The sequence below is a fragment of the Rutidosis leptorrhynchoides genome, chromosome 6 (assembly GCF_046630445.1).
Source record: "Rutidosis leptorrhynchoides isolate AG116_Rl617_1_P2 chromosome 6, CSIRO_AGI_Rlap_v1, whole genome shotgun sequence".
Lineage (NCBI taxonomy): Eukaryota > Viridiplantae > Streptophyta > Magnoliopsida > Asterales > Asteraceae > Rutidosis > Rutidosis leptorrhynchoides.
The window spans coordinates 223,004,432-223,019,414 of NC_092338.1; the positions used below are offsets into that span (position 1 = coordinate 223,004,432).

General features: G+C 31.6%; 1 non-coding gene across 1 annotated transcript; it reads left to right on the forward strand.

Moving 5' to 3' along the window:
• Positions 1 to 9,946: 9,946 nt before the first annotated feature.
• Positions 9,947 to 10,053, forward strand: LOC139856217 (small nucleolar RNA R71). Its single transcript, XR_011761714.1, has one exon. It is a non-coding gene; the product is annotated as a small nucleolar RNA R71 (small nucleolar RNA).
• Positions 10,054 to 14,983: the final 4,930 nt, after the last annotated feature.

Sequence of the window (14,983 nt, forward strand, 5' to 3'; positions counted from 1 at the left end):
TTAAGACGAAATCAAGTGGCAAACTTGAAGAATTGCTTAGTTTCATATGTTATAATCAATATTTTAATTCATTATAATTGCCCAATGTTATTAGTCCACAGTTGGCAGTCCAATAATTCATATATAATTTAATATATAATATTCAAATTAATTAATACGTGTCGTGACCTGTATACGTCTCAGACTCGATCACAACTCAAACTATATATATTATTGTAGAATCAACCTCAGCCCTGTATAGAGAACTCGATCATTACTGCATATAGAGTGTCTATGGTGATTCCAAATAATATATATAGATGCGTCGATATGATATGTCAAAACCTTGTATACGTGTCCCGATATTTAAAGTGCGTAAAATACATAACAGAAAATTAAATAACGATAACTAAAGTGCGTAAAGTAAATAACAAAAATTTAATGACGATAAATAAAATTGCGAGACTGTAAATTGCGATAAAATAAATTGCGATAAATAAAATGTAATCAGTTAGCTAGAAACAGTTAGCTAGGATTTTGTTAGCGTGGATTCTTAACAAAATTTCTCATAGTTAATTTGTTTGTTTCTAACAAATTTTATTTTGTCCAATGTTTTCTTCATTTTTCCACTTGTCGGATTCTGATAGGTCAAAATCCAAATATGAAATTGAATGAAAATGGTTATTCTGTGATGAACGGATTCGTATAGCTGTGGTTGCAAGTAGGATAGTAAATGACTGTTGAATCATATTCGAAGAATGTACAGTGTAACTTATTAATGCGAAATCTAAATATTCCTCGGGTATTACCTGCCCGTTAAAATATTTTCACCATTAACAATTTGTACAATAAAAATTTTAATTACAATCTTTATGAAAGTATATATACATATATAATTTCTTCAGACGTAATTATGGATTTAATGAGTCAATGTGATATTAAACTCATCAGATTTATGGCTAGAACTAGAGTACATATTCTCTAAAATATTAGAGATTATATAATCACCATGAAGGACGAAGATAGTTTATGTAGATCGATTCGTAAAATGATTCATAGAACGATGATTATGCTTGAGGTAAAGATTGCGAGATTGAGACGTGTGATGATGTTGTTGTTGTTGTTGGTACTCCTTGGTATCCATGGTGCGTATGACGTTGATGTTCGGGGTATAGATTAAGATGTTGAGGTGTGGGATGCGGATGTTGATGTTGGTGGTGGTGATGGTATTGTTGACATTGATGGTGGTACTGGTTATGCTGCTGGTACTGCTACTGGTGCTTGTAACCTTCGCACCATATTCTCTAAAGCCACTACCCGAGCGCGAAGCTCGTTGATTTCTTCTATTACACCGGGGTGATTTTCGGTTCGGACTAGCGGATAAATATAATCTAGAATTTGGTATAGTATATAATCGTGGCGAGATACTCTGGAAATGAGAGAAAAGATGGTGTTTCGAACAGGTTCACCGGTAAATGCTTCAGGTTCTTCGCCAATAGGGTAATGTGGCGGATGGAAAGGATCACCTTCTTCTTGTCTCCAATGATTGAGGAGACTATGAACCCATCCCCAATTCATCTAGAATAGGTGATGACTGATTAGTTGATCCATTCCGGTCACACTGCTTTCAGAGCTTGAGTGGGATTCCATTTGGGAATCCGAGTGACTTGAACTAATGACGAATTCCATTTCGTACGATTGGATAAAGAATTTTTAAATATGAAATGATTTTCTGGCTAACGGATGGTATTCTTAATTACATAGAATATCCATATATATAGAACAAAAGGTTTTGTAGATTACGGAGGGATTTACGGGATACGCCAGGTAAGGTTTACAGTAACAGATACGCTAAGATATGAATCTTGTCTATACACTATTCATGCAATCAATGCAGCAAGACGTGTCTAGACTAAGAATGATAAGCAGATAATTTTTGACACAAAATGATAAGCAAAACTTTTTGACATGCAGACCAGGTCGAAGTCCAGACTCACTAATGCATCCTAAAGACTACTAGTTAGACACACTAATACAAGACCTGGTTTGCTACGACCACTGCTCTGATACCAACTGTGAATACCCGTCCTAATCTATCCGGACGAAGTCCATATCGATTATAAATGATTCACAACAGTTGATTACATCGCGAGGTACTTGACCTCTATATGATACATTTTACAAACATTTCATTCGTTTTTGAAAAGATAATCTTTCATTTCATCAAAAGTTGACGGCATGCATACCATTTCATAATATATCTAACTATAATTGACTTAATAATAATCTTGATGAACTCAACAACTCGAATGCAACGTCTTTTGAAATATGCCATGAATGACTTCAAGTAATGTCTCTAGTATGAGCTAATGCACAGCGGAAGATTTCTTTCATACCTGAGAATAAACATGCTTTAAAGTGTCAACCAAAAGGTTGGTGAGTTCATTAGTTTAACATAAATAATCATTTCATAATTTTAATAGACCACAAGATTTTCATTTCTCATAAATATACGTCCCATGCATAGAGACAAAAATCATTCATATGGATTGAACACCTGGTAACCGACATTCACAATATACATATAAGAATATCCCCATCATTCCGGGATCCTCCTTCGGACATGATATAAATTTTGAAGTACTAAAGCATCCGGTACTTTGGATGGGGCTTGTTGGGCCTGATAGATCTATCTTTAGAGTTCTCGTCAATTAGGGTGTCTGTTCCCTAATTCTTAGATTACCAGACTTAATAAAAAGGGGCATATTCGATTTCGATAATTCAACCATAGTATGTAGTTTCGATTACTTGTGTCTATTTCGTAAAACATTTATAAAAACAGTGCATGTATTCTCAGCCCAAAAATATATAATGCAAAAGCAATTAAAAAGGGAGTAATGAAACTCACCTAATGTATTTTGTAGTAAAAATACATAGAACGACATTGAACAAGTATAGGGTTGACCTCCGATTCATGAACCTATATCATTTGTATTTATATTAACACATATAATCGTAATCCAACAGATTTATATTTTACATCTTAACTTATGTATTATATATATTTACTTTATGTATATATTTAAAATGATTAATATAATTATATCAATATATATATTAAAAATACGTAATTTGTTAAAAATGTTAATATAATTAGTGCATACTTATATGTAAATTTTTACTATAAGTATATTTTTATATCAATAATGGTAACAAAGGTTGTATTTGATTATAATGATAAAATTAATAATAATAATACTGATAAAAATATTAATTATAGTATAATAATAATAATAGTGATAAAATAATAATAATGTCTCTAAAAATAATACAAATAATAATAATGATAATAATAATAATCCTTATAGTAATAAAAATGATAATTTTACTACAAATGTTATTTTTAATAATATTGATAATAATAATTTTTAATAAAATAGTACTTCTACTAAAATGTTACTTTTCATAATAATGCTAGTAATGATAATAATATTGGTTTTAATTATAAGGATGCTACTAATACTTATGATAATAATAATAAAAATTATATTTATTTTAATAATAACAATACTTAGTATAACAATGATAATAATATTAATACTTAATACTAGTAACACAACAACAACAACAACAACAATAATAATAATAATAATAATAATAATAATAATAATAATAATAATAATAATAATAATAATAATAATAATAATAATAATAATAATAATAATAATAATAATAATAATAATAATAATAATAATAATAGTAAAAAAATATGAAGAGTATACCCTTTTATAGAGCTTTTTGTAAAAAGAATGCACCCAACGGGACTCGAACCCGTGACCTCTCAATAACACGCAAGCACCCAAGACCACTTCTCCATGCTCGTTTTTCTGTTTTATAACCCAGAAACATATCTAAAACCCGTTTACTGTTCTCTCCTTCTTCTTTAAATGAATTGGGCTTGTTCCGGCCCAAGAGATGATATAACATGGATCCCGGCCCAAAATAAATTCAATTAACAGTGTAAATGGCCTGTTGAACTAATCGACCATAAGAAGGGTTTCGTTCTTCTTGCTAATTTGATTAGGTTTTTAAAAAAAAATATACCGAACGTAACTTCATCTTAATCATAGCTCACATCATTATCAATCTCATAATCATCACAATTTTCGCTGCAAACAATTACATGTACCAGCAGTTTTAATCTTCCGAATTATTTATATGTATTTTTTCACTTTGCTCTCAGGTCCAGACCAAGGAGGGTCCATCAACATACTCACCCTTATAATTTATGTGTAAAGTGATTAAAACTTCTTTTGGATGGGTCTTTCTTCTTTTCTTCTTCTTTACAGCTCCTCATTACTTTATTCACTGATGTCCATTATTTAATATTGTGGTATCATAATCACAGAATCATCATTCTTTAATTTGCGTGTTTTAAATCACACAAAATCAGAAGAATAAATCGTACAGTAGCAGGTTCACTTGTATGGTTCAGTTTTGGGTGATCTTCGAAAAATAAAATACAAAGAAAAATAGTAGCAGGAACCATCGCTTATAGGTGGGTTTCAAATATAAAGAAAGTGGAAGTGGGTTTGTGTATTGTTTCACTATTGCAATAGGGTTACGAGTTGTAGAAGAGAGAGAGATGAGTGAGAAGGAAATATATTGAGGGTGACGGTTATCGATTTGGGTGAGTTTTGTTTGGATAACAGCTTAGAACAATTGGGTTTTGATGGTACTCTTATCAAGCAAAAGCAACAATGGTGTAGCAATTAATGGATTGATGATGGGGATGGTTGTCGTCGGTGATAGAAACAGAAAATGAGGTTGGTTGTTTTGGTTTGGTTGTTCTTGGTGAGGAGGGTAGTTATCATGGTGGTAAACGGTGGTGATTCCCGGTGATTTTGAAAGCTCGATTGTGATGATTGTTTGTGGTCGATGTTGGCAAGAAGAATAGGAAACATAAGTGTAGCCTTTAATGCAAATGGGTTTCAAATGGTGAGTCAAGCAAGTAGATAAGTAACAGTAGATAAATATAGGTTCTATTTGATGGTTGATTGTGATGGTTGTGGTTCATTTAAAGAAGTAGATGAAGGTGATGATCAAATAGTAGAATCATAATTGAGTTCGAAAGTTGATTGTGCAGCAAAACTTAAGTGGTTTATGTTGTAGTTAATCATGTATATGTATATATATATGATATATTAATAGAACTAAAGTAATAATAATAGATAGTGGAAGAGGTTAGTCAAGAGTAATTTCGGGTGGGGTAATCGATCATGTTGATTTGTGGGTTGGTAATTGAAGAAGATACAGATTGTTGTATTCCTTGTATCTAGTTGGAAGTAGGGATAAACAATGATACTTTAATAATAATTAAAGTAGACTATTGCATGAGCTTAAAATATTTGAGTCAGAGAAAGCATATGAAACAATTATGCCAGCTGTGTTTATAATCATTTGTGGACGTATGTGATATATAGAATATGAAAGTTGGTAGATATTTGATCATGGATTTCAAAAGTAAAAAGGTAGGTGTCAGGTTGTTTAAATATATGTGTGATTGCTAATACATGCATATAGTCTTGAAAGGGAAATGAAACAGAAAACGAAAGAAGGAAAGTGGGTATGCAAGTGGGGTTGAATGACAAGTAACAAACTATCACATAGTAAAATATATTCTCAATTAGGCACAGTATTTGTTGGTAATCACACTAGTGATTAAATTGATTGGAAACTGAAAGTGTTCTAATTTACAGATAGTCATTTAATCGATTGAGAATATAATTATAATATAATATAATAATAAAAGATGTGAATTTATTTAACAGTCACGAATTATTTTCAATTATATATATATATATATATATATATATATATATATATATATATATATATATATATATATATATACATATCTATTTACAATCAATTGTTCGTGAATCGTCGAAAGCAGTCGAAGGTTAAATGAATTCATGTAAACAGTTCATAAATTTTTGAGATTCGATTTAATAGACTTTGCTTATCGTGTCGGAAACATATAAAGATTAAGTTTAAATTTGGTCGGAAATCTCCGGGTCATCACAAATAGTAAAGATCACCCTATAGTTTTTCGGTCTGGCACAAGGTCCTGTCTTCGACCATGCTATGCAACCACCGTTCTTACGGTTGACACCCGATTTGGTTCAGGTGACCTAATGAATTCCAGGTAAATTCCTAGGGTTTTACGTTCAATGATAATGAACGCATTGAAAATAGGTTTTCAGAAAACAAATCGGTTTTAATTTGATCAAAATATTTTCTCGTTCAAGCTCGAGTTTAGATATCATCGAATTCCATGAGTTTGTAATTCTCAATCTTTAAAGTCAATCTCAAGGATTGAATAATATCAGTCTTAAAAGCTGATTTTTAATCTTTAAGGAGATTTTCCTTTCTGGGGGTCTGATTCATTAGTCTTATCAAGCTACTTTGCACGGCGTCCTCCCCATTTTACGAGACAGATCCTCTCATGGTTAGGATAAGTCTGACCACTTGGCGACCCTGTGTGATGCTGAGGTCCGTGGATTTCCTGCTGATTTTAGAGATGACTTTTCTAGATTTTTCGTCAACCTATAGTTGGTCTGGACGACAACTTCCTGACCTAAATCAAGAAGCGCGTGTCTTTTTCGGAAGACTTTACTTCCTTTTAATGATGGAATTGATTCATCGTGCAGATCCATCTTTCTTATAAATATATTACAGTAATTCGAGTAAAACTGATTAGTTTAGTCCAAAGTAAAAGTACCTGCAATAATCTTGTACAAAATATGTGATATATGTTTTAAAGAACTTCATGAATTCTTCCCACACTTGGCTTTTATTTATTTTTTTTTTGCCTTTTTATTCTCTTCTATTCCATTTTAAATGAATTCAAGCGTTTTCGGTTGTTTCTCCATTTATGTTCTCTCCGAGGTAACAATAATTTCGGTATTAGCACCTAGTTTTATCATTCATAAATATGTATAAACATGATTTTGAATTCATTTAGTTGAAAATTTTTCAAATTTTCATAAAATTTGGCAATTAAACTAAGTGTAAACCCGAGAGAATTTATAACCCTTCCCCACACTTGAGATCATGCAATGCCCTCATTTGCATGAAATCAGACTATAATTATAAATTCATGAGGGTGATTAGTGAAGAAAAGTGATTAAAAATACCGAGTTTGCAACATATTATTTTATATCACATTTGATATTTTGCGTCTTGTCGTCAAAATTAGTAGTTTTTGCTGAACTTAATGTCAATCTTTGAAAGTGCGCTGTTTCACCCTGTTTTGTATATAAGATAAACTACAAACATATATATACATACTTTTACATATATATATATATATATATATATATATATATATATATATATATATATATATATATATATATATATATATATATATATATATATATATATATATATATATATATATATATTTTTTATTTTTTTATAAAACCTTTATTTATTAAAACAATTTAAATGAATAATTTTTAAAATTTTGTTTCCTTTTACTTTAGGTAGTTTCGATATGTTTACCTAGTCCGTCCCTCGACAAAATTTAAAATTTGTCATTAAAGCGATTGTTTTAAAAGCAAATATTTTTGGGTTTTTTTAATTTTTTCGGTATACTTTAGATCAATAATATTAAAAATAATGATAAAAAAATTTGTCGCCCCGCCCTCGGGTAAAGCAATTTCGGTTCCATGACCTAGTCTTTAACTTACGACGAATTTTAGAAATCATTTTTTTAAACGTAATGAAATAAAGTAAATTTTGTTGTTTTTAAATTCACACAAAACTTAAATTTAAAAATGCATATTAATTTTATACAAAACCTACAAAACAAAAATTCAGAATGGGGGGAGAAAACTAGTTCTTTAGTGTCTGCTAGTGGAAAAGACCAATCGGATTCCATTCTCAGAACTACACGAGAACAGAACAACTAACTCTAGATAGTATTTTCTTTTTTAGAACATTTGAATCTCCCCACACTTAGGTAGCTGTGGTGTCGAAATTGTGATTAACTTCATCATCAATTTCTCTTGGACCATAATCAACTTGCATATCTGTGACTTTTGCTTTAAGCCATTGGTCAGATTCCTGTGTAATTTCCACAAATTTAACTAGTTTCGCCTTTTCTTTAGGCGATAGATTGAATACTAACCGGTTACATAACTTAAAGTTCCCCTTGGTTCTAGCATCGCGAATCCGTTTAATAAGTTTCTTCATTGAACTATTAATAACGGAGTCATTTAATTTCGTATCAACAACGAGGTTCTTTGTTATCAGGTCATGATTAGGGTTTACTTCATCTTCCCCACACTTAGGCATTTTATTATTGTTAAGCACTACCGTTGGAGTTGGTAAAACAACATGGTTCTTACCAATCATTTTTGTTGGTTCAACGGTTTTGATTGGTAGAGATTTAGACTTTTGACTCACAAAGGTGATCGATTTTTCACCATCACTAAGTGTCATTCTACCCTCTCTTACATCAAATAACGCCCTGGTGGACGCTAAGAATGGTCGACCTAAAATTAGAGGAATGTTTGGGTCCTCTTCTATGTCAATGACAATAAATTCGACTAGAAAGGTTAAATTACCTACTTGAACGGGTAGGTTGTCAGCAATTCCAACTGGGTGCCTAATGGTTTGATCAAAGAGTCGAACACTCATTTCTGTTGGACTTAACTTACCTACTCCTAATCTCTTATATAATGAAAGAGGCATAACACTCACACTCGCACCTAAATCTGCTAGTGCATCATACATGACACAATCACTAAGTAGACAAGGAACAATAAATTCACCCGGATCACCCAACCTGGGTGGAGGTTTTGGTGGAACTGTCTTCACCGGGTTTACTTTGACGATTTTTGTTTCTTGCACTTTCTTATTCTTCTTCTTCTTTCCAGAGGTATCACAAACTTTATTACCTATCACTTGCTCATACTCAACTCCTTTTCTTGGAAACGGGATGGGTGGTCTGTAAGGTGCCACCACTGGCTTTACATACTCGGGTGGTGGTGGTGGTGGTGTTGTAACTTCTTCATTGTTACTCACATCTAAAACCTTCCCATCTTCTGATGCTGGTTTTTTAGAATTTGTTGAAACCATATTAACATTCTCATTACGAGGATTTACTTCAGTATTACTCGGTAGCTTTCCTTGTTCCCTCTCACTCATCATGCTAGCAAGAGTACCTACGTGTTTTTCTAGATTCAAAATGGAAGCTTGTTGAGTTCTTAATGACTAATCAAACCTCTTATTTGTTTGGGTTTGAGATGTAATAAATTGTGTTTGAGATTCCATTAGCTTTGCCATCATTTCTTCCAGATTTGGCTTTTTCTCTTTGGTTTGTTGTGGTGGTTTATATAAGCCAGGTCTTTATTGATTGAAAGTGTTGTTTTGAGTTGGTTGGTTATTCGGACCTTGTTGGTTGTACGAGTTATTGTTGGGTCCATTTGGATTGTAAAGAATGTTTTGATTTTGATTGAAGTTTGGCCTTGGCGGTTGATAATTATTTTGATAATTATTTCCCGGCCTTTGGTTCATGTAGGAAACATTCTCTCGTTGTTCCATCGTTTGCTCGATGTGACAATCTTTTGTTAAGTGTGGTCCACCGCATTGCTCACAACTGATTCATATTGCGTGAATATCTTTATTCATCTTTTCCATTCGTCTCTCGAAAGCATCTATTTTTGCGGAAACGGAATCAAAGTCATGGCTAGAATTGGCTATAGCCGCATTAGATGAACGAAATATATCTTTTTCCTGGTGCCACTCATGCGAGTGGGAGGCAGTGTTATCAATAATTTTGTGTGCTTCGGTTGCAGTTTTCTTCATAATAGAACCACCAGCTGCTATGTCGATGTCTTTTCGTGTAGTAATGTCGCATCCTTGGTAGAATATTTGTACTATTTGATATGTGTCTAAACCATGTTGAGGACATCCTCTCAACAACTTTCCAAATCTTATCCACGCTTCATATAGAGTTTCATTTGGCTTTTGTGTGAATGTAACAATTTCTCCTTGAAGTCTTACGGCTTTAGATGCCAGAAAGAATTGTTTAAGAAAATTTTCAACTAAGACATCGCATGTGTCAATTGCTCCTTCGGGTAATGATTCTAACCAATCTTTGGCTTCTCCTTTTAAAGTCCAGGGAAACAACATGAGATATATCTATTCATCCTTAATTTCTCTGATTTTAAATAGAGTACAGATCCTATTAAAGGTTCAAAGATGTTCGTTTGGATCTTCCTTCGGCGTACCACTATATTGGCATTGATTAGTTACCATGTGTAGGATTTATCCTTTGATTTCATAATATGGCACATTAATGTCTGGCTTAATAATGGCATGACCTTGGCCCTTGCGTGTGGCTCTCATTCGGTCTTCCATACTTAGAGGTTCTGTTACTTCCATAATTGAATTTGTTGAATACGAATCACTAGAGGATTCTGATTTAACAGTTTGTGGTTCAAGAGGAATAATTAGTGGTTCAGGATCTTGAAATTGTCCTTGAATATCCTCCGGGTTCTCGATAGTGAAATCGGGTTCAAAAAATGGATTATTGGAAATTTGAATTGGAGTACTTGTTTGACTAGATGATAATTCTAAAGAAAAATCAACGGCGACAATATTGGCTAGATGTCTTGATCGAGTTACAGGTGGTGAATGTATGAAAGGTGGTGAACGTTTTGCTCAGTGCATTCACTGAATATCCTATTAGTTATAAAAGATAAAAATTATATAAGTTATCAAATTAATAGACTTTTCGGATTTTGCCCACGTTTCGAATAGCCAATAGATGCAGCAGGTAGCCAGGACCCTTTAAATCGGAAGCCCACAACTCGCCACTAACAAATCCAACTATAACTACGAACCAAAAAATTTTGGATGTCTATCAATTTAACCGCTTAAAATAATTTTTCGTTTTGAAATTTTAGAAAAGAAATAGAAAATTCTATGTCCTAAAAACTAGAGCGTCGAGAAATAAGAAAGAAAAAGAATGCATCGAAAAACGAATAGTCGAAAAATAAAAATAAGAAAATAAAGCGTCGAAACTTAGAATTCTAAAAACTTAAGTCTAAAAGTTGCGTCTAAAGGTATTAAAGCTTAAAAGAATTCTATATCCAAAACGGCAATAACTTAATTAGCACTAAAATATATAAACGGCGTCGCAAAATTCTAAAGCGCCTAAATCTTAATCTAAAGAAAAAGCACTTAAGGGATTTTACGGCAAAGTCTTAAAATCTATAAATAACTACGGTAAAATACTAAATTAAAACTAATTACGAACGAAAAATATACAAATTACGAATTAAACGATTAAAATATACAATTTATAAAAAGAAATAAAAATGATAATATTACTTATTTTTATAAAAATATTATTTTTATATTATTATTTTATAAAATTATTTAATATAATAAACTTAATAAAACTAAAAACTAAAATATTAAACAATTAAAACCCTAATTATGTTAATTAATAATAATTATTTATTAAAAACCCTACGCGTATTAATTAAGTCCTAGGATCAACCTGTCAGAGCAGGTCATGCGGTCGCATGAGTTATTAAGGCTCTGTTCATGCGATCGCATGAAATCGGATACCAGGCTTGGTGTTGGGCTTCTACAGTACTAGGCCCGAATAAATTTTAATATATATATATATATATATTTTTTTTATGTTTACTGATTTTTAATAAAATAAAAATAACATAACTTAAATAAAACTTATAAATTAAAAAAAATAATTTACTTATTAGTTTTTATCAGTTTTAACAATAAAAATAAAAAAAATTTAATTAAAATACTTAAAAATATAGAATATATATATATATATATATATATATATATATATATATATATATATATATATATATATATATATATATATATATATATATATATATATATATATATATATATATATATATATATATATATATATATATATATATATATATATATATATTTCTTTTTATATTTTAAAAACTTATATATTTTTACAAGACTAGCTTAAAACTAATTTTTTTGTTTTATAGCGTTTCGCTTAGTCCCCGGCAGCGGCGCCAAAAACTTGATGTGTGCAGAGGTGTATACGAAATAGTTATATTTTTGTTACGAAATACTATTAAATACGATACAATTTTACACAAGTTATTTATTTATTTATAGAGTGGATATACCTAAACCTTGCTACAACAGTTATAGGCAGTGTACCTAATCGTAGAATAGTGTAGTTTTTAGTAAGTCCGGTTCGTCCACAGGGAACTAGCCAAGTTTAACGCTATATTTTTTAACAATTATATTTGTATAAATATATATATATATATATATATATATATATATATATATATATATATATGTATATATATATGTCGTATTATTATTATTATAAAAAGGGGGTTTTTTACCGTTTAATGACCGGTTTGTTGATTTTAAATAAAGCGTAAAGATAAATGACGATAATATAAATAACAGAATTTAAATTGCGATAAAGTAAATTGCAGTAATTAAAATGACAGTAAATAAAGGTACGATGAAATATGAAATAAAAGTATTATGCTTATTTAAACTTCCGTAATCATGATGTTTGACGTTTTGATTTTAATTAATTGTTACCTGGGTTAATTGTCCTTTGTTCTGGTTTATTTGATACCTATCTGGTTTTTGTCCATAATAGTCCATCGGTTATAACTATAAAATGCTCGTCAAATTAACCTTATTCCCGAAGTCAAATATTCCAACTAATTAGGGATTCGAACTGTAACAAGGTTTTAATACTTTATTTAATAATTACACCAGGTTATCGACTGCGTGTAATCCAAGGTTTTAATACTTTGTTAACACTTACACCAATTATCCTTGTATGTAATCCACCTCTGTCTTAATGAGATATGAATATTAATTTACCCACTTGATCAGAATGAATAATCAATTACCCAATCCGAATAATTAATTAAATGATCATAAAAGATGTCGTATAAACGTCACTAAATAGAACATACATAATCATTTTAATAACTATTAGATTAACTAATTTAAAGATAGGTTCGACAGGTTCCAATGAGTTGTCGCTCAATTAGACAATACCCCCTATCTATTAATAGTCATAGTCCAATGTCCACAAGTGTCGGTCTTTTGTCCAAACCTTAATTATGGTACAAAATCTAATAACCCCGTCTTAATATTTAGTCTAACATCACGATTACTTTGGCTCAAATAAGTATAATAATAACTTAGTTACGAGACATTAATTTAAAAAGGAAGAACATAGCTTACAGTGATTATTTATCGCGTAGCGTTACCCGGACAGAGTTCCGATTTTAAAACCCGTAAAACATTTTTACAATAACCCAACTAAACCATAATTTATTATTAATCTTAAATTAAAATTAAAATTATAATATAAATATATTACATAGAGAAGAGATATTGATTTTTGTGTAATTAAAATGTCGAGCAAACTGCCTTTTTATAATACTTGGCCTGCTACAGTAACTCATGCGAGTGCATGAGTTTTCAGTGTATTTCCCATGCACTCGCATGGGCTCATGCACTCGCATGGGTTTTATGCCTATTTCTCATGCGATCGCATGGCCGTCAGATCCAGCTCACATATTTTTTATTTTCTTGCTTGTCGACATATTATTATAAATATATAATTTATATAATTTATATTAATTATATATATATTATATTATATTCTTATGCATAGTTAGCTTGTAATTTTCACTCCGTTGTCTCGTACATTTACGCCCGGTTTATGTCTCGGTTCCGAATTTTCGAACGCCTTTTCGTACGCTTAGATATCTTGTACTTTGCGTTCCGCGACTTGTACTCTTGTAATTTTTAGAGGTTTCTCATCAATAAATTGAACCACTTGGATTGTAACTTGTACATTTTAGCTTTTTGGTCATTTGCGTCTTCAAATCGTCGTTTTCTTCTTTTGTCTTCGCACTTATTTATTTAAACGAATATTACATAAAAATAGAACAATTACAACTAAAAGCTTTACATATTGGAAGGATATTGTACCTAAATATATGTTCGTTTAGAGCACTATCATATTCCAATTACGACAAAAGTTAAAGGTGTACCAAAACATATAGCTCGTTCTAAACGTCAAGTGACACGAACGGTCATAAAAGCATTCGGGGATCAAATTAAGTAACTAAGTACTTAATGGCACGTTGTATGGTATTAACGAAAGTAATTAATATGAAATAAGATCCCAGAATATAAACCAACACAGTACGCACAAATACGCAGTTTCGTGAAAGTAACAAGCACAAAAGTAAGTCGAAAAAGTCGAGTCGTTACATTACCCACCTGTTAATGAAAATTTTATCTCAAAATTTTAAGCTGAGGTAGATGGTAGAGTTGTGAAGAGGAGAGGATATTTCTGTTTCATTTTATCCTCTCGCTCCCAAGTGAACTCGGGTCCTCGTTTAGCATTCCAACTGACTCGGACAATTGGAATCTTGTTGCGTTTCAAGGTTTTGACCTCACGGTCCATAATTTCAATAGGTTCTTCCACGAAGTGGAGTTTGTCATCAATCGTAAGCTCCTCAAGAGGTATGACAAGTTCTGGTTCAGCAAGACATTTCTTCAGATTCGACACGTGGAAAGTGGGATGAACTGCGCTCAACTGAGTCGGAAGATCCAAACGGTAAGCAACTGGTCCAACATGCTCCAAGACTTCAAAAGGACCAATATATCGCAGATTTAGCTTCCCACGCTTTCCAAAACGGATTACACCTTTTCAAGGTGCGACTTTCAACATCACTCGGTTACCTACTTGGAATTCGCGATCTTTACGCTTAAGATCGGCTTAGCACTTTTGACGATCACGGGCCGTCTTGAGCCTCGCTTGAATTTGTACAATCTTCTCGGTTGTTTCATGGACAAGTTTGGGTCTTGTGATTTGCTTTTCACCTACTTCCGCCCAACAGATAGG